This window comes from Pelodiscus sinensis, chromosome 5 (assembly GCF_049634645.1).
Source record: "Pelodiscus sinensis isolate JC-2024 chromosome 5, ASM4963464v1, whole genome shotgun sequence".
In the NCBI taxonomy this organism is placed as follows: domain Eukaryota; kingdom Metazoa; phylum Chordata; order Testudines; family Trionychidae; genus Pelodiscus; species Pelodiscus sinensis.
The window spans coordinates 128,268,063-128,286,093 of NC_134715.1; the positions used below are offsets into that span (position 1 = coordinate 128,268,063).

Sequence of the window (18,031 nt, forward strand, 5' to 3'; positions counted from 1 at the left end):
AACCCGCAGCTCGTCCCCGAAAGTGCAGCTTCTGAAGCCGTCCCTGAAAACAGCCCCCGCCTCCTGGCTCCCTGTGCTCATGAGGGCAAGGGAGCCATCCGGCATGGGCATTCAAAATGGCGTCTTCAAGATGGTAGCAGCCAGTGGGAGCCTGATGTGGCCAAAAAGCCTTTAACTACATTTCTTAAAGGGACAGGGTGTTTTGGTTTTTTTTCCTCAACAACTCTGGGGGGGCTTTTTTTTTTTTGCTCGACAACCCAGCTCTTTGCGCTACATGCACAATTATTTTGGCTCTTTGCCTGTAACGGATTAGCCATCACTGATCTAGACCACTGGTGGTTATTAGAGTTTGGTTTTTATGTCTCGTCAGAAACATGGGACATCCATCAGCAAAGCAACCTCATGGTGTAGGATTTATATACTAGAGACTGAGGGCAGTGCTACTTCCTGAATCACCATTTCAGCATTAGATTAGGGTGTTGATTCCAGTTATTTACTTACTGGGCTAAATTCCAACTTGGCATAAGTAGGTGCAGCTCATCCCATATCTTGTGCCCTTAACTGTTTCTCTTATGTTGTACTTCCCCGGCGAGGGAGGAGATGTTTAAGGCAAGGAACAGTGCTGAGTCTCCGCAGTTCCAAAAAGTAACAGGGTTACACATGGAGTTTTAGCTTTTGTGAGAGCAAGCAACCCGAGTTGAGTACATTTAAATAATTTTACCATGTTTTTCAAACTCACTGGATCTTGGGTTCTTAGCCAAACTCTTAGTAGTACAGTAAAACCTGTGTTATCTGGCACGCTTGGGGATTAGCGTGTTCCGGTTATCTAAAAATTCTGGTTATCTGAGGGTCCCATCAACCTAGGAAAAACCAATGGACAATAATACAGTACAACTCAAGTTTTTAATATTGGTAGTTTTGTAGTATGTGGCAGTTGGTCTCACATTTCTATTTTGAGTTAAAGATGTTTGCTACTTTTTAAATAAAAAATTGTTAAGCCAGTCATGGTAAACCAAGCCAGGCGTGTGCACCTGAAGATGTGACAGTATTGTGGCTGGGGGCAATGCCAGTTAACAAAGTTTTCTGGTTAACAGTGTCGGATAACAAAGGTTTCACTGTAGCTCAATGAGCCTTATACATTTAATTTCATTAATTAAAATGTGTTAATGTTGAGTAAGTTGTGAACAAATTAATATAACATAGGGTGTTAAAACTTATCAAGATGTAATAAATCACAATACATTAGTACACTTATTCTAATGTCTCCTGTTCTGGAGAGGTGAATTTGGTACCAATATGGCATGATTAATTTTTATTAATTTATTTGTATTAGAATAGTGCCTAGAAGCCACAGCCTCATGTTGGCAGGGTAACGTGTAACACAGTTTCCTGCCCCAAATCTGTGTGAATAAAACAAGTAGGTGGAGGGAAATGCAGGTCTTACGTATCGAAAATTATGTCACTAAAGCAGTATTCCTTATTCGTGAATTTACAGATGTTTTACATTGTCTCGGATGAATGTGGGCCATCTTAGGCTGTTTTTAACGCACTAATTCTATAATACATTCTAGGGTTGCCAGGCGTCCGGTTTTCTACCAGACAGTCTGGTATTTGCGCCCTCTGTCTGGTAGAAAAATTCAGAGAATACCGGATACGTACAATGTCCGGTATTTTCTGAATTCCTGGCTGGGTGCCGGAGGGGGCGATGGAGCCAGGTCGCGATTGGCGCTGGGAGCCCTGTGGTCGCGTGCAAAAGTGGGGCGGGGACACCCAGCCACTCCCGTGCCCCCGCCCGGCTTCTACTAGCAACTAGAGGGAGTGCCTGCCAGGGGCGTGGCCTATTGGACTCCAGCTGCAGCCAGTGGCTGCACACTCCCCCCCAGCTCTGCTTCCCGCCCCCCCTTCCTCCGGCCTCCCCTCCTCCCATCCAGCCCCCCCCAGCTCCCGATTTCCCCCCCCCCCCAGCTCTGCTTCCCGCCCCTGAACTCCCCATTATGCTGTCCATCCTCCCCCCACACACTGGGCTCCCGGCTGAGTCACTGGTGCCCCCCTTACGGCACTCCTGCCCCGCCACCAGACCTCCCCTCTTCCTCGGCTCTGTGGTCCAGCAATATCCGTGGTCTGGATGTTGCTGGACCAGAGAGTCCCAGTTCAGGGAAGTACATCGTGTGCTCCTTTCTTTGGCTATTAACATTTCCACGGACAGTACTGTAGGGAATTTCCATAACTTATGGGCTAGCTACTACAGGTTGAATCTCTGCCAAACCGGAGAATTTGCCGGACCACAGGAAATCAATATTGTCTAGCAGCATTACCAGCACTGCTTGCTGACTGTTAGAAGACATTTAGGCTTAAATTAGAGCTAGATAACAGCACAGAACACTGAGAGCCAGGACGGGTGGCTGTAAACACACTTTGGGTGTGTCTAGACTACATGCCTCCTTCGACGGAGGCATGTAGATTAGCCAGATCGGAAGAGGGAAATGAAGCCGCGATTAAAATAATCGCGGCTTCATTTAAATTTAAATGGCTGCCCCGATCTGCCGATCAGCTGTTTGTCGGCAGATCGGGGCAGTCTGGACGCGATGCGCCGACAAAGAAGCCTTTCTTCATCGGCACAGGTAAGCCTGGTTTCACGAGGCTTACCTGTGCCGATGAAGAAAGGCTTCTTTGTCGGTGCGTCGCGTCCAGACTGCCCAGATCTGCCGACAAACAGCTGATCGGCAGATCGGGGCAGCCATTTAAATTTAAATGAAGCCGCGATTATTTTAATCTCGGCTTCATTTCCCTCTTCCGATCTGGCTAATCTACATGCCTCCGTCGAAGGAGGCATGTAGTCTAGACACACCCTTTGAGAACATAACATAAGAACGGCCATACTGAGTCAGACCAAAGGTCCATCCAGCCCAGTAGTCTGTCTGCCGACAGTGGCCAGCACCAGGTGCCCCAGAGAGGGTGAACCAAAGACAGTGATCAAGCGATTTGTCTCCTGCCATCCTTCTCCAGCCTCTGACAAACAGAGGCCAGGGACACCATTTCTATCCCCTGGCTAATAGCCTTTTATGGACCTAACCTCCATGAAATTATCTCGCTTCTCTTTAAACTCTGTTATAGTCCTAGCCTTTACAGCCTCCTCTGGTGGGGAGTTCCACAGGTTTACTACACGCTGTGTGAAGAAGAACTTTCTTTTATTAGTTCTAAACCTGCTACCCATTAACTTCATTTGGTGTCCTCTAGTTCTTCTATTATGGGAACTAATAAATAACTTTTCCTTATTCACCCTCTCCATGCCACTCATGATTTTATATACCTCTATCATATCCCCCCTCAGTCTCCTCTTTTCTAAACTGAAAAGTCCCAGTCGCTGTAACCTCTCTTCATATGGGACCCGTTCCAAACCCCTAATCATTTTAGTTTCCCTTTTCTGAACCCTTTCCAAGACCAAAATATCTTTTTTGAGGTGAGGAGACCACATCTGTACACAGTATTCAAGATGTGGGAGTACCATAGTTTTATACAGGGGCAGTAAGATATTTTGTGTCTTATTTTCTATCCCTTTCTTAATAATTCCTAACATCCTATTTGCCTTTTTGACCGCCGCTGCACACTGTGTGGAAGTTTTCAGAGAACTATCCACGATAACTCCAAGATCTCTTTCCTGATTTGTTGTAGCCAAATTAGCCCCCATCATACTTTACGTATAGTTGGGGTTATTTTTCCCAATGTGCATTACTTTACACTTATCCACATTACATTTCATTTGCCATTTTGTTGCCCAATCACTCAGTTTGGTGAGATCTTCTTGGAGTCCCTCACAGTCTGCTTCTGTCTTGACTATCCTAAACAGTTTGGTATCATCTGCAAACTTTACCGCCTCACTGCTTACCCCTTTCTCCAGATCATTTATGAATAAGTTGAAAAGGATTGGTCCCAGGACTGACCCTTGGGGGACACCACTAGTTACCCCTCTCCATTCTGAAAATTTACCATTTATTCCTACCCTTTGTTTCCTGTCTTTTAACCAGTTCTCAGTCCAAGATAGGACCTTCCCTCTTATCCCATGGCAATGTAATTTACACAAGAGCCTTTGGTGAGGGACCTTGTCAAATGCTTTCTGAAAATCCAAGTATACTGTATCTACTGGATCCCCCTTGTCCGCATGTTTGTTAACCCCTTCAAAGAACTCTAATAGATTAGTAAGACGTGATTTCCCTTTACAGAAACCACACTGACTTTTGTGCAACAAATTATGTTCTTCTACATGCGTCACAATTTTATTCTTTACTATTGTTTCGACTAATTTGCCCGGTACTGAAGTTAGACTTACCGGTCTGTAATTGCCAGGATCGCCTCTGGAGCCTTTTTTAAATATTGGTGTCACGTTGGCTACCTTCCAGTCATTAGGTACGGAAGCCGCTTTAAAGGATAGGTTACAAACCACAGATAATAGTTCAGCAATTTCCCATTTGAGTTCTTTTAGAACCCTTGCATGAATGCCATCCGGTCCCGGAGATTTGTTAACATTAAATTTTTCTATTTGTTCCAAAACCTCCTCTAATGACACTTCAATCCAGGACAGTTCCTCAGATTCTCCTCTTTTACCTGGAGAACTCCCTCTCCAAACTCCCTGTTAGCTGCTCCTGGTCGTGGGAAAGATTGCGGGAAACTTGCCCACACCCATGAAAAGTGGAGTGGACATGCAGCTAACTAAAACAATGCTGGACCATGGATATTGCCAGCCCTAGAATGCTCGGCTAGAGAGGTTCAACCTATAATACTGTCTTGCTGTTGCAAAATCTGTCACTCTTGTAACCTGTCTGGTTTTCTATATATTATCTTCACCATTATTGTAGATTGCTCTTAATAAAATACATTGTTCCAGGATTTACCAAACTTTTTCAGCTGCGGAGCCCTTGAAGCTCCTAAAAATTCGGCAGAGCCCTTAAAATACTGTGATATTAAATTCAGTTGGTACCCACATAAATACACAGATTTGGAATTCTATTTTGATTTCTTATAACTAATTTTTGTTTTCTTGAAAACAATCAGAAAATGAGGAACAAAATAACAGGGTCATGCAACTGTTATTACCGTTTTCTCACAGAACCCCTAGACCCACTGCATGAATCCCAGGCTTAGCATACTTTGGTAAACCCTGTATTGTTCGCAAAGAACTACAGGTTGGACCTCCCTGGTCTGGCACCCTCAGGACCTGAGCTGTCCCGAACCAGGGAGTTTGCCGGAGCAGAGGAGGTCAGGGCTCTCCTGCTGGCTGCCCTCCTCCGAGGTTCCTCTCCCTGGGGCTCCCTGCCTGGAACAAGTTCCCCACCCCGCTGCCTGCTGCCCCAGGATCCCCCAGGGACCGCCTGGCACAGCTGCTGGCCCTATTGCCACTGGGCATTCCCGGGGTTCCCAGCCGGAGCTGCCTGCCTCTGCCAGCCCTGCTTCAGCGGGGAGGGAGGTGTTCCCCAGCTGGGGCTGCCCAGTCAGCCCAGCCCTTGCTGCCAAAGGGTGTTTCCCACAGTTCCTTGGCTGGGCCACATGCCACCAGCAGCCCTGCGGCAGCCTGGGGTTCACTGGCTTGGGCCCGGGATTCCCCAGCCCCCTGGCCCAGCTGATGCCAGGTGGCGGGAGCTCCCCTGTTGGCGCCTGACCACCTGTTGCTGGGGTTTCCTGGCCAAGGCAGGGGTTCCCCCGCTAATGTTTGTCCCAGCCGGGGCTGCGTAGTCCCCCGCTTCTCTCAGGTGGCTCCTGCTCCCACCTTCAGGGCTCTGTGGTCCAGCAACATCCATGGCCCTGCCAGGCCACAGATGTTGCCGGATCGGAGAATCCCAGCTAAGGGAGGTTCAATCTGTAGTGTCACATTCATTTGGGAGGAAACAGGATTGGATTTTAGCATTGATTAATGAGAGCTTGTGGGTTTATAACCTAATGTCATGTAAACATCTTGGCTGGAGTCTGAGCACATATTAGATACATCCCAGGCAGCCTGTTAATCAGGATCTCCTAGCAAATGTGTCTGTGTATATTATGTTGTCATTTTTCATTAGACTGTGCAGCTAGAGCCTATTATAAAATTACAGAATATGGAAATGGAAACAAGTGTCATGTTTTTCTCTACTCTTTTTCCACGTCTCTTTCCCCTTTGTTCTAGTGCTTAATATTTATTTTTTTTAAATTGCTTAGACCTTACTCCCAGCTGGAACAGATCCTGTTAACTTTCCCCTACTTCTTTAAATGAAACACGAAGTGCATTCTTGGCCCTTGGTTTGGCATTTGCTGGCGAAGAGCCTTTTCCACAAAGAAGTATGTAGCAAAAAGCAACTTTTTTATTATAACTTTTGTGATTGAAGACTCTCGCCTTAACTTTTCACAGCTAGAACCTCCCCTTTGCATGTGCTTATAATTTGCTCCAAAATATTCCTCTTGCACTGAAGTGGCCCAGGCTTGGCTTTATGACAGAAGAGAAACTTGAGGAGATTCCATTCAGCTGTTGGTGGGGGATAGGTCAGCTTTAAAAAGAGGGTGTTTTTTGGGGGGAGGGGATTCGCTGTTGTTTTCTGAGGTGCCCGAAAGATCATGTGGAATTCAATTTAGACGTGCCCCGGGTGAAGATTTTATTGTTGTTGTATGTATATATCAAATTAACAAAATAATCCTATCTCCGGACTGAATGCATGCCTCTTGGTATTTGGATAAGGCTATGCCCATATTCAGAAATGCATGCCACCATGAGTTAACAACTGATTTAGTTAAACCAGTACAAAAGAAGGGACCATCCTAGGGCAGTGGCCATCGTCTGACCACCTGCCCATCACGGGCCACAGAACCTCACCCCACCAGTCCTGTGATAGTCTGGCCGAGATACTGAAAGGCCTCAAATCTGGATTTAAAGACTTCAAGGGAATCCACCATTCATTCTCGTTGAAACCAGCAAGTGACCTTTGCAGAGGAAGGCAAAAAGCCCTCTGGGTCTCTGAATTCAGTTTAAACCTGACGTAACAGGGTTTTGCTCCCCTGTAGCTTAAACCAGCTTCAAATCATACCTATAATTAAACTGGTGAACTTTGGATACAGACAAGACCAAAGTATTTTACTAAGTTTTAGTACAGGGGGAGGGAACTAAATTATAAATAGCCTTCTCTAATGGTCCGTTGCTGATGTTTTTGAGAGCTTACATTTCTTAGTCTTTCCCTCTTTTGCTGAAACAGCTACTCCTCTGAAACTTATCAATTCTGTTTGTAATTGGGGAAAGGCTTTGTACATGTGACAGATGGCAAACATCATTTTGGATACCGGTCTTGTCTGCCTTCTCTGTCTTTCTACCTCCATGTTTGAAATTCCAAGGTGATACAATAAAGGGACATTAAACCTTGATGGTTCTTTGTCCCCAGTGGCTTCCCTGTGAGTAAAGTTGGCTATTACCCAGGGCAAACCCATTTCTCAAGTCTGAACCTCTCCCAAGGGAGGTAACTTGACAGATCACTTGGTGGGGACTCCTCTGATCACCAGGTGAGGTGGCTCTTACCGGCCATTTTAGCAGCAGGAAGGAAGAGGACATGGAAAGATTCTTGACCTAAACCCAGAGAAAATTGAAAGAATACTCAAAAGCGGTGAGGAAACTGAGGCAGGAAAATGGAAAGAGGTGTGCTCGATTGTAGGGTTGCCAGGTGGTTTAACCAAAAATAGCAAACTCCCTCCCCACCCCCAAAAAAACAAAAAACACCAGGAAAAAATTCTGTTGTGGGGAGGGAGGGAAAGGGGGAGACTAAAGTTGTTGAGGAAAAAAAAATGTTTTTTTTAAACCAGCGTGGCCCTTTAAGAAATGCTTTTGAGGCTTTTTGGCCCTAACAAGCTGTCGGCGGCCATAAGCCATCTTGTCTCCCGGCTCTAGGCTGGACAGCTTCCCTGCGGAGCCCGGTAAGCACCCAGGATTTTCACCTCCTGGCCCGGAAAAAATACAGAAAATACAGAAATTTTAGGTGCCTGGAATTTTCTGAATTTTTTTACCAGACAGAAGGCAAAAATACCGGACTGTTGAAGTCAATACTGAACACCTGGCAACCCTAGTTGTCTGGCTCTGTGTATTTCTCATGCTGTCTAAAGTAAAGAGAGCTAGACTTTGCAAAGCTTCCAGACTCCTGTGTGTTTACGTGCTTCAGCTATCTTATGTCTCTGAAGGAGTAAACTGTAAGTGATAGTGGCCACAGCGGGAAAAGGCTGGGAAAGAGTGGACTTCAGCTGCTGGGGAGCTGGCACTAGTCACAGAGCCTGGATAGTGGATCTCAGCTCTCAGGAGGGGTTTCCAGGAGGCTCTGCACCCCAAAAATGTGCCTAGAGACCCAAAGCCAGACTCTAAGAGCATGTGGGCCCAAATTAGCAGCCTGTGAAGTGACCCTCAGGGAAACCCTTACCCCGGCTGTGGCATCCCTTCTGATCTTAAAATCTGTGAATAGATGAAAACATGTCTAAGCATGCTTCTTGGGAATGTGTTACATTTTTAGCAGTCAATTGAAGCCATGCCCATTTCATTAGATGGCTGGAGTGCACTGTTCCCAGCACATGCTCTGACCAACTTAAAAGGGACACTTGGCAAGACAATGAGCGTGAGGAGATTGTGAATGTTACACACACACACACACACACACGCACACACACACACACTCTCTCTCTCTCTCTCTCTCTCTCTCTCTCTCTCTCTCACACACTCACATATCTTCTCCCAAAACACTCTTCATGCTGAGGACAGAAGAAAAACGCTTGTGGCGGAGGGGAATAGGTGGTTTCCAGTTTCATGCAAATGCTATAAGCTTCTGTTTAAAATAATCAGATTTGTCTTTTCCCGTTGCTAAGATAGAACTGTCACAACCCAAACAGATGCATTGCTCTCCTTTAGCACGCTTGTGCCAAGAACTATCTTCATCTCCTCTCCCTCTCCTCCAAATCCCGAGAGCAAAGGCATGAGCTTTTTTCCTTGCCGCAACCCATCTCATTAAAGTGCTCCATAAGGGATGAGGCGCTTGCGTGGGCCATCTGAGTAATGGCATTAAGTCAAGCAGTTCCTTTCTTGTTTAATAAATATAAACCAGATGAATAACAGTGTGATATAAACCAGTGTGAATTCAGATGTTAAAATCAGGAAATGAAAATGTGTTCTCATCCTCGAGTTCTTTTGATTGCATTACACATACGGAGCTAAATTCCTGGCTCCTGTGATTCTGTAGATTGTAGTGGTATTATTCTAGGAATTAACTTTGTATACTTAGGTCCATCTTTAATAGTCCAGTGTGAACAAAGCTGGCAAATTCATGTTACCGTGAATCCTGTGGCACTTCATTTCCTGACTCCTGCACTTTTTACATTTTTAACTTTAATATAACTGGTTTTGTAAATGACAAAGAAATAGGCCTGCATCCCAGAGTTAAACCTTGGCATGTCTGACTCATTTAATTGTGTAATAAGAGGAAAGAAAGTTGTTCTGAACTAGAGACTTTCTGTTTTAGTCCATTGATTCCCTTGTCAAAATTCAAGTTCTCAGCTGATTGAAATATGTGAACTGGCAATTGATATGGAAGATTTTAATTCCCTCTGCAGTAGGGATCTAGAGTTTAAAATGTTCCAGGCTCCATGCCAGTGCAAAGGGTCATGCACGCAAATCTGATGGCAGGATCAGGACCACAAACTGTAAGCTGTTCCTTAATATGTTAGGGGAGGGCCAAACACAATGAGACCCTGATCTTATTAGGGCCTCTGGAAGATACTGCGCTATGGCCTTGCCTAATTGTTTAAAGAAACTAATATTTTCCAGCCCGTATGTCATTCTTTTGCTACCCTTTGATGTCCATTCCTCATCCTGTAAGTTTGTTTTCTGTCCATATTCTTCTAATTAAGCTATTTTATTTGTAATAATTCTTATGGACATATTAGAACTTTCCTTTGAGCAACCTCTTGGGACTTTTCATGAGAATATATTGTACTTCTCCTCTAAGCCTGTTGCTATTCAAGATTTTCAGTCTCTCTTCTGCCTTTGCAGCAAAGTGCTTATTTTTAATCTTCCTTCAACTTGCTTATTCTTTGTGTCTGGGGTTGTTACTTGTGGACATCTTTCAGTCCCACTCTCTCTGTCATACATCCTGGCCTAGACAAATTTGGTAAGTTTAACAAAAACCCAAATCCCCGAGCAGCATAGTTCAGTCCCAGTGTAGATAGCACCAGATTGACAAAAAGATTTCATGGACCTAGCTACTGCCTCTCGAGGAAGATTTCCTAGGCTGATGGAGGAACTCGGGTAGCGTCTCCACTTTGCCATGCTAATGTTTCAGATGTAGACAAACCCACGTGCCACGCAACATTCTAATAATCCCTTCTCCTGGCAGTTTGACACGCTGCAAGGTCGCGGCTGCTTCTGTTGGATTCAGTGACAGAGCCATGCAGAAATTCCGCTTTGAAGAGGCATCTGGCCAGATCCATCCCAAATTTTCACGTCGGCCTATTGATTTTCCAAATAATCTATTTCAAACTGAGTTTGTAGAAGTCCTGGTCATTACACGAGTGTATGCGCTTTCTCACTCACCGATGGCTAGTAGCCATTCAGTTGTATGGGTTCCCTACTGTGAGTTGGGAGAGAAGATGCTACTCCATTCTAGTTTCTTAGCTGTGGGCACTGGTGCAACATCTCCTTTTCCTCTTGAGTATCATTTATGTACTACCTTCTCAGGGCCTTCTCCTTTCCTCATAACAACCCCGCTTGTACACTTGCAAGGTTGCATCACTTGGTCTGCATAGACAGAGCCACAAACTGTGCAAGATCTACTAGAGCATGTTGAATACATGCAAAGTTATCTCAGATCCTTTGTCCTTACCACTTGTTTTTTTTCAGAGGCCCATTCCTTCTGTCCTAATTATGGAAAAGAGGCTACATCAGGGCACTCTTTCCCCTTCCTACCACTCTGGATACTGCTTTGGTTACTTTAGTGTAGAAAACAATTGACAGGCTCTGCTTATTTAACAGTTTCTCCCAGGGTGACTGGCCAACTTCTCCGTTAGCTTTCCACCAAAATATGAATAGTGACAGATCTGATGTGTCTGGAAGGAAAATGCCCGGGGTAAGGAAAGGAGTTCTTTACATAAGACTATGTCTGCGCTGGTGATTGAATGACTAAACTTTTGTCATTCAGATGTGCGAACCCATCCCTCCCCCAAGACAAAAGTTTTGCTGAAGCAAGAGCCAGTGTGAACAGCGCCTTGTCCGCACAACGTGAAGGCTGCTGGTTGGGAGGATTTTGTCAGCAAGAGCGGCTACGGTGCCTGACTTTTAGTAACACAGCTTTTATCAACACAGCCCGGGTTGATAACAGCTGAATACCAAAGCCCAAGCAAAGCTCTTCTGAACAGGGACTGAAGTGAAAAGATACTGTTGTTGTTCATCAAAATTCTTTCCTTTGGGTTGCTGCTTCATAGATCCGTGAAATAGACTGAAATATCAGTTAAAAGAAAAGCTCAGCTGTTTAAAAATCTGTCAACTCATTCAAAGTCCCTTAAAGTTGTTTCCTGAATCCCATGCAGAATATTTTCAGTGCAGCCTTAATGGTTTTTACTTGACACTTTTATTTCTCATATCTATGTTAAGTTATGAAATAGAAGGGAAAACATTAACTTCCCAGGTTAACCCCAGTGTGGCAAGAGTTTTGTTGCTGAATGAATTTTATGCTGTGAAAAGTGCTGGACTGACAGTCCTAGAGTCTGAAGTCCTTTCCTTATAGATAGGTTTGGCAGAGTTCCAGTTTAGTTTTTGTGTAAACTCAACTGTTCTATCAGGTTTTAAAAATGTTTTCCGATTTAATGTTTGGGTACATAAATGTTCAGTTTCACAACAGGGCTGCAGGGGACTACATGGGCAATGGGTGATATTACATCCCTGCAAGCACAAGGGAATCTGTGCTTGCCAAGTATTACTAATAGATATTTTTTCATAGTTTCAGTGTGTCAGGTGGACTCAGTCATTACTGGCAAGTAACAATTCAATTTGAATCCTTCAAAGCCTGTTCATAAAACATGCAAAGCGTGGTCAGCAGCACCTGGACAAGTTTACTTTCACTTCCATTGGTATACCTCAAGGCAGTTCATTGATGTAAGTGAAACTGATGATTTGAATAAAGGCTATATGATAAGGCCTTTAACTGGAGCCTGATCGAAGGGTGGCAGGTCCCATTTGGTTTAATTAGTTTTAGGGGGATTTTAATTGCCTGTAGTTAATCAATTTAGACCCACTTACCCTTTTGTCAGGTATTGGTAGCTTGGCTTACCTCATGTAAGCGAAGAGTGATAAGAGTGAATCAGATATTTAAGACTCTGCCCATCTCCCCCCCCCCTTTTTTTTTGGTGCCGTTAATAAACTGCCTTTTCACTTCCTGCTCTGAAGAATGCTGCTTCAGACTGAATTTCTGTAGATAATTTGATACCAGACATCATCAATATTAAAAAAGCATATATAGTGGATAATGTAATCTCTGAATGCAACAAAATTCAAAGCACTAGCCAGAGGTTGAAGATGTGTAGGTATGTATCTATTTCAGGATGTGACTTAAAACAGCCATTTCACTGGGTAAAAGTAAGAAATGATGCATAGGATAGACTAGGGGAAGGAAGTAATATTTATGAGCTTCAAAGGGGTAGCCAAGTTAGTCTGTAACTGGAAAAACTTAAACAACGAATAGTCTAGTCTAGTGTTCGTTAGAGAAACAACATGGAAAGATGTGACAAAATCAGCATCTGGGAAGCTTTTGGTTTACATGGCCACATTTGTTGTCTAACCCTGTTGCAATACTGTTGAAAGTGTGTATTCTGTAATAACACAGGAGAAGGAGACGCATCCTCCTCAAACTCCTTTCTTCGTGAGGAAGGGGAAGTTGCATTGCCAGCTTTGTTGTTAGCTTTTCACGCTCATGACTAGTAATTAGCTTTACCAGCCTGTTTGACAAAAAGGAAAAAAACGGTAGCACTATCCTTATCTCGTTGATAAAGTATTGTAGGGAGTTCCAAATAAAGTATGTGTGGCTGTTCTGTTTTTACTGGTCGTCATATCACAGGACTGACCTGTTACTTTCCTTTCTTTTGTCTTAGCTTCCATATACACTGCAGCGATCATGGCAATCCAGTTACAACACGCCCCCTGAAATGTTACAACATGATTCCACCTTGCAATGTAAACATGACAAAATTGGTGTTGGGTTTGTTCCTCCTGCCTCCCCCCATATCAATGTATATGTCAAGAGATAGCTAATCCCATTTGGCTTCAGATAAATGTGTTGTAAGCAATACCCGAAAAAGTGGTTTACAGAGTGTGTACCAGCTTCTAGACTCAGAGGTTATTGGAGCATTTCTGCTTTGGCTCAGAGGCTCTTTGATAAGCATAGAGGTCTCCAAGGATTTCTTGCACAAAAAGAGCCTATCAGTAAAAGCTCAGGTGCTCTGATGGCCATTCTGTGCATGGCAATCAGAGCTTTCTTGCGCAAGAGCATCCATGTAGTGTGGACGCTCTCTTGCACAAAAGCACATCACTTTTGCGATGTGCTTTTGAGGTGTGGATGCGCTTTTGCGCAAGAAGTTTTTGTGAAAGATCTCTTCCGCAAAAAGCTTCTTGCACAAAAACCCTGCAGTGTAGACAAAGCCTAAGAAACTTGTTACATGCAAATTCTCACCCTAAACAATTGTTCTAATCATCTTTAAGCAGCCTCCTAGCTTGGGCAGGATCTTTCCCCCTGTGCAGCAGGCATGTTGGTGAATCCCTCCATTATTTGTTTCTTCCCTTTATACCTCTTTTGCCCAAGATGGGAATTCTTTGTACTCATCTTAAATGTTTCTCACCTTGAGTGGAAAAGTATCAGATCCATAATGGGTTCCGGCATCAGGTCACCTGGCCACATGTCTTTGGAGGACCAATCTCAGTTTGGGCTTACAGGAAAAACAAAACTATTCACAGGTCATTGACTTGATCACAGAGCCATCAAGTTCCTAAAGTATCATTAATGCCTTTTACTAGAATACCTGGACTAAGAAAACAGGTTCCACCTTAAGCCAATTTTCAAGAAGTGGAAGGGCAGGACACACTTTATCTTATGGAACTGAGGAGAGAGAGAGAGAGAGAACACACAACAGTATTATATCATGAAAGGTGCTTTTAAAGTCACAGACATGCCTTCATTATAGAGTCAGCTGTTAGTGAAAACCAGAGCAAAGTTTGAAGATGACACAGATTCTAAATAAGATTAATGCTAGCACACATTGGAAGAACTGTTATGCAAGTTAGAGTTTAAAAAAAACACACATACAAATGATCTTGTGCCACATCTTTTACACAGATGAGAGCAGGTGACGTAAATGAACGCCAGCGTTCGGTGGGCTCGTGCTTTTGGGGGATTTTTTTATTTCCCATGATAACTAAGCTTCTACGTTGTATAATGCATGCACAGCCATAGAGGCTCAGTGCTTTGAAAACAGTTAGAAGGCCATGGTTCCTTGCACTGAAAGTGGGCAGTGTAAATGCTGTGAAGGCCAGGCAGGTAACAGTGGCTTACATGCAAAGAGGACTGAAAGAGACCCCAATGAAGTCAGCACAGGATGGTCTACCGGAAGAAGGGGCTCTGAAAAAGGAAAGTGCATAGTTATATAGATTCTAGGGCAGTGAGGGTCACCCTAGGCTAGTGAGGGGGCTGCATGAGCGGCCCTCCTTCATCTCAGTGGGCTGCAAGATTGTCGTAACTAGAATAGTCTCCCGGGATAGGGTAGTTTTGCTCACTGTGCTTGTATACCTAGAATTTGTGGGGTGGGCTGCTTGAACAGCGCTGTGATTGGATGCAAAGAGGAGCACAAGGCTTTCACTGTATTGTGAGCAAGCAGCACGTAAGTCCCTTCACATGCTCTTGCTTTTACGTGTGTGTCACTTTTCCAGTAGGAAAAGTACGTGGGCAAAAACCAACAAAATCTGGCAACCCTGGACACGGGCAATGGAAAACAAAAAGTCTCATGGGCCACGGGTTGCAAGTTGCCCACCATTATTCTAGGGCCAGAAAGGACAACTGTGATCCTCCACTCTGCCTGCCTGCATAGTACATGCCAGAGAACTACCCAAAAACAAGCGACAGATCTTACAGAAAACATCCAGTCTTTGCTTTAAAAATTGCCAGTTGACGGAGAATCCATCAGGACTCTTGGTAGATTGTTCCACTGGTTAATTGTCCTCACTGTAAAAAAATTTGCTCCTTCTTTCCAGTCTGAATTAGGAATGTTAAATCCCGTTTAAATGTTAACCACGTTGGTGGTGCAGCTGCCTCCAGTGGTCACTCTGCAGTATAGCTGTCTCCTGCACTTGCTGCCTCCAGTGGTCACTATGCAGTATAGCTGTCTCCTGCACTTGCTGCCTCCAGTGGTCACTCTGCAGTATAGCTGTCTCCTGCATTTGCTGCCTCCAGTGGTCACTATGCAGTTTAGCTGTCTCCTGCACTTGCTGCCTCCAGTGGTCACTCTGCAGTATAGCTGTCTCCTGCACTTGCTGCCTCCAGTGGTCACTATGCAGTTTAGCTGTCTCCTGCACTTGCTGCCTCCAGTGGTCACTCTGCAGTATAGCTGTCTCCTGCACTTGCTGCCTCCAGTGGTCACTATGCAGTTTAGCTGTCTCCTGCACTTGCTGCCTCCAGTGGTCACTATGCAGTTTAGCTGTCTCCTCTTGCTGCCCCCAGTGGTCACTCTGCAGTATAGCTGTCTCTCTGATCAGCCACCTCCCTCTCCATATTATGGAAAACAATTGAATTCCAGGCAGATTCCGTTTTCCTGGCACAACCAAACCCTGGCCTTGTTTTAAGTTAGGAGACGAGGAAGCTGCCTCCCAAATCTGGTAATCCTAGCTCTGACTGTTTAGGACAGGCCTGGACAACATAGGTGACTCCCACCAAGCTACCAGAACTGGCCTGTGGACACAACAAGGAGCATGAGGCAGACTCCCTGGCCCCTTCTGCACACTGCTCAGAAAAGCTGCTGCCAGGCTGTTTGTGTTTCACAGCTGGGTCAGGAGGAGAGGCTTCATAAACTGTCCCTGCCCATAGCACAATCCCATTGGCTGGCTTTTGGCCGATGGGAGTTGACTGTTTGAAGAACAGGCAGCACGCAAAGCACCACTCCCCCTTCCCTCCAGCTCTTGTTCGCAAATGCAGCTGGCCCCTGCAGCCTGTGCAGCGCCAGGGCAGGTAGAGAGCCTGCCTGAGAAACATGCTGGTCTGCTGGCTGGGAGTCAGCTAGGTAAGACTCTTAGAGCCTGCCTCTGGCACCCCAAACCCTCTGCCCCTCCACTCCTGTCCCCTTGTGCCACATAACCCAAACTCTCTGCCCCCTCCTGCACCCATATCCCCTCTGAGATCCTGCACCCCAATTCCCTGCCCTAGGTTGCAAGCCAAACCCCTGCACCCCTGTCCCAGATCACAGTCCCCTCCTGCCTTAAGTCACAACCCAAATCCCTGTGCTCCCTTCTGCACTTTAGTTTGTGCCCCAGGTCACAACTGCCTTCTTCACCCAAATTCCCTCCCAGACTCCACACACTCTCCTACACCCCAGTCTCTTACCCCAAGCTCCCTTCTGCGCTTAACCTCCATCCCAGACCCCGTGCCTCTTCCATTAATATCCTGGAAGAGTGTGGCCCTTGACCATTTTCCAGAATCTTGGAGTGCCCCCTCCTCCAAAAAACATTATTGCCCACCCCTGGTTTAGGAGGAGTTCTTGAACAGATGGGCTGCATCTAGACTGGCAAGTTTTTCCGCAAAAGCAGCTGCTTTTGCGGAAAAACTTGCCAGCTGTCTACACTGTCCGCTTGAATTTCCGCAAGAACACTGACGATCTCATGTAAGATTGTCAGTGTTCTTGCGAAAATACTATGCTGCTCCCGTTCGGGCAAAAGCCCTCTTGGGCAAATGCTTTTGCGCAAGAGGACCAGTGTAGACAACACGGTATTGTTTTGCGAAAAAAGCCCTGATCGCAAAAATGGTGATCGGGGCTTTCTTGCGTAAAACCGCGTCTAGATTGGCAGGGACGCTTTCCCGCAAAAAGTGCTTTTGCAGAAAAGCGTCCCTGCCAATCTAAACGCTCTTTTCCGCAAATGCTTTTAACGGAAAAACTTCTCCATTAAAAGCATTTGCAGAAAATCATGCCAGTCTAGACGTAGCCATGGAGTCTTAGAGAGACACACATCTAAATTTTATCTCTCTCTCTAATATATATATATATATATATATATATATATATATATATATATATATATATATATATATAAAATAAAGAGAGAGAGAGAGACACACGCACAAGCAGTAGCAGTTAGAAAGCGCACACACAAATGTTTGAACATTCACAAATAGGACTGAATGGAGCCTCCTTTGAACAGTCATTTGCCCTTGTACTTCAACCCTGTTTTACAGATGAAGAAACTGATTTTTCATTAAGTGTCACACTAATACAGCAGATAATTCAGCCTTGCAAGCTATGCCAACTCATTCACCTTGGGCAAATCATTTTAACATTTTATTTTTAATTCTTAGGTAGGGCTGGGCAGGTAAATCTTGTGCCTGAGATGATGTATATTCATGCTGGTTTTGCACGACTGGATAAATTAATATTTGCATTGTGTTTTTGCAACAGGGCTGTTTAGAAACTATAGTAACTTACAATAGTGTATGTGCATTTGTCTCCAAGGATTTCAAAGCCTTTTCCAAAATTAATGTATAAACTCTGATTAGTAGCACTACAGAATGAGCAACTGTGTACATACATTAATCTATTTTACCTGATTATTAGGTATTTTGTACGTTTTTCCTATCTAGATTTACCTCGCTGCTGTAATGCTTACTGTAAAATAATCAGGGTCCCATGCAATGAATCATGAAGCTGAAACCATGGGAAAGATCGTATGTTAAACTCATTATTGCAAGCAGCTGCTTATACAATGTAATTTGGTCGCTGTGTGGGGATTTGGTTTTGGTCACATGTTTGA

General features: G+C 44.7%; 1 protein-coding gene across 4 annotated transcripts in view; it reads left to right on the forward strand.

The window, feature by feature from the left end:
• Positions 1–18,031, forward strand: part of RNF24 (ring finger protein 24) — a 75,682-nt gene that overhangs the window by 23,238 nt on the left and 34,413 nt on the right. The window contains exon 1 of one of the 4 annotated variants that reach the window (XM_075930982.1): positions 15,708–16,293. The exons of the other annotated variants lie outside the window; for them this stretch is intronic. The gene's annotated coding sequence lies outside the window, so the exon portion shown is untranslated. Of the gene's footprint in view, positions 1–15,707; positions 16,294–18,031 lie in introns of those variants that run through there. 4 annotated transcript variants of the gene reach the window in all.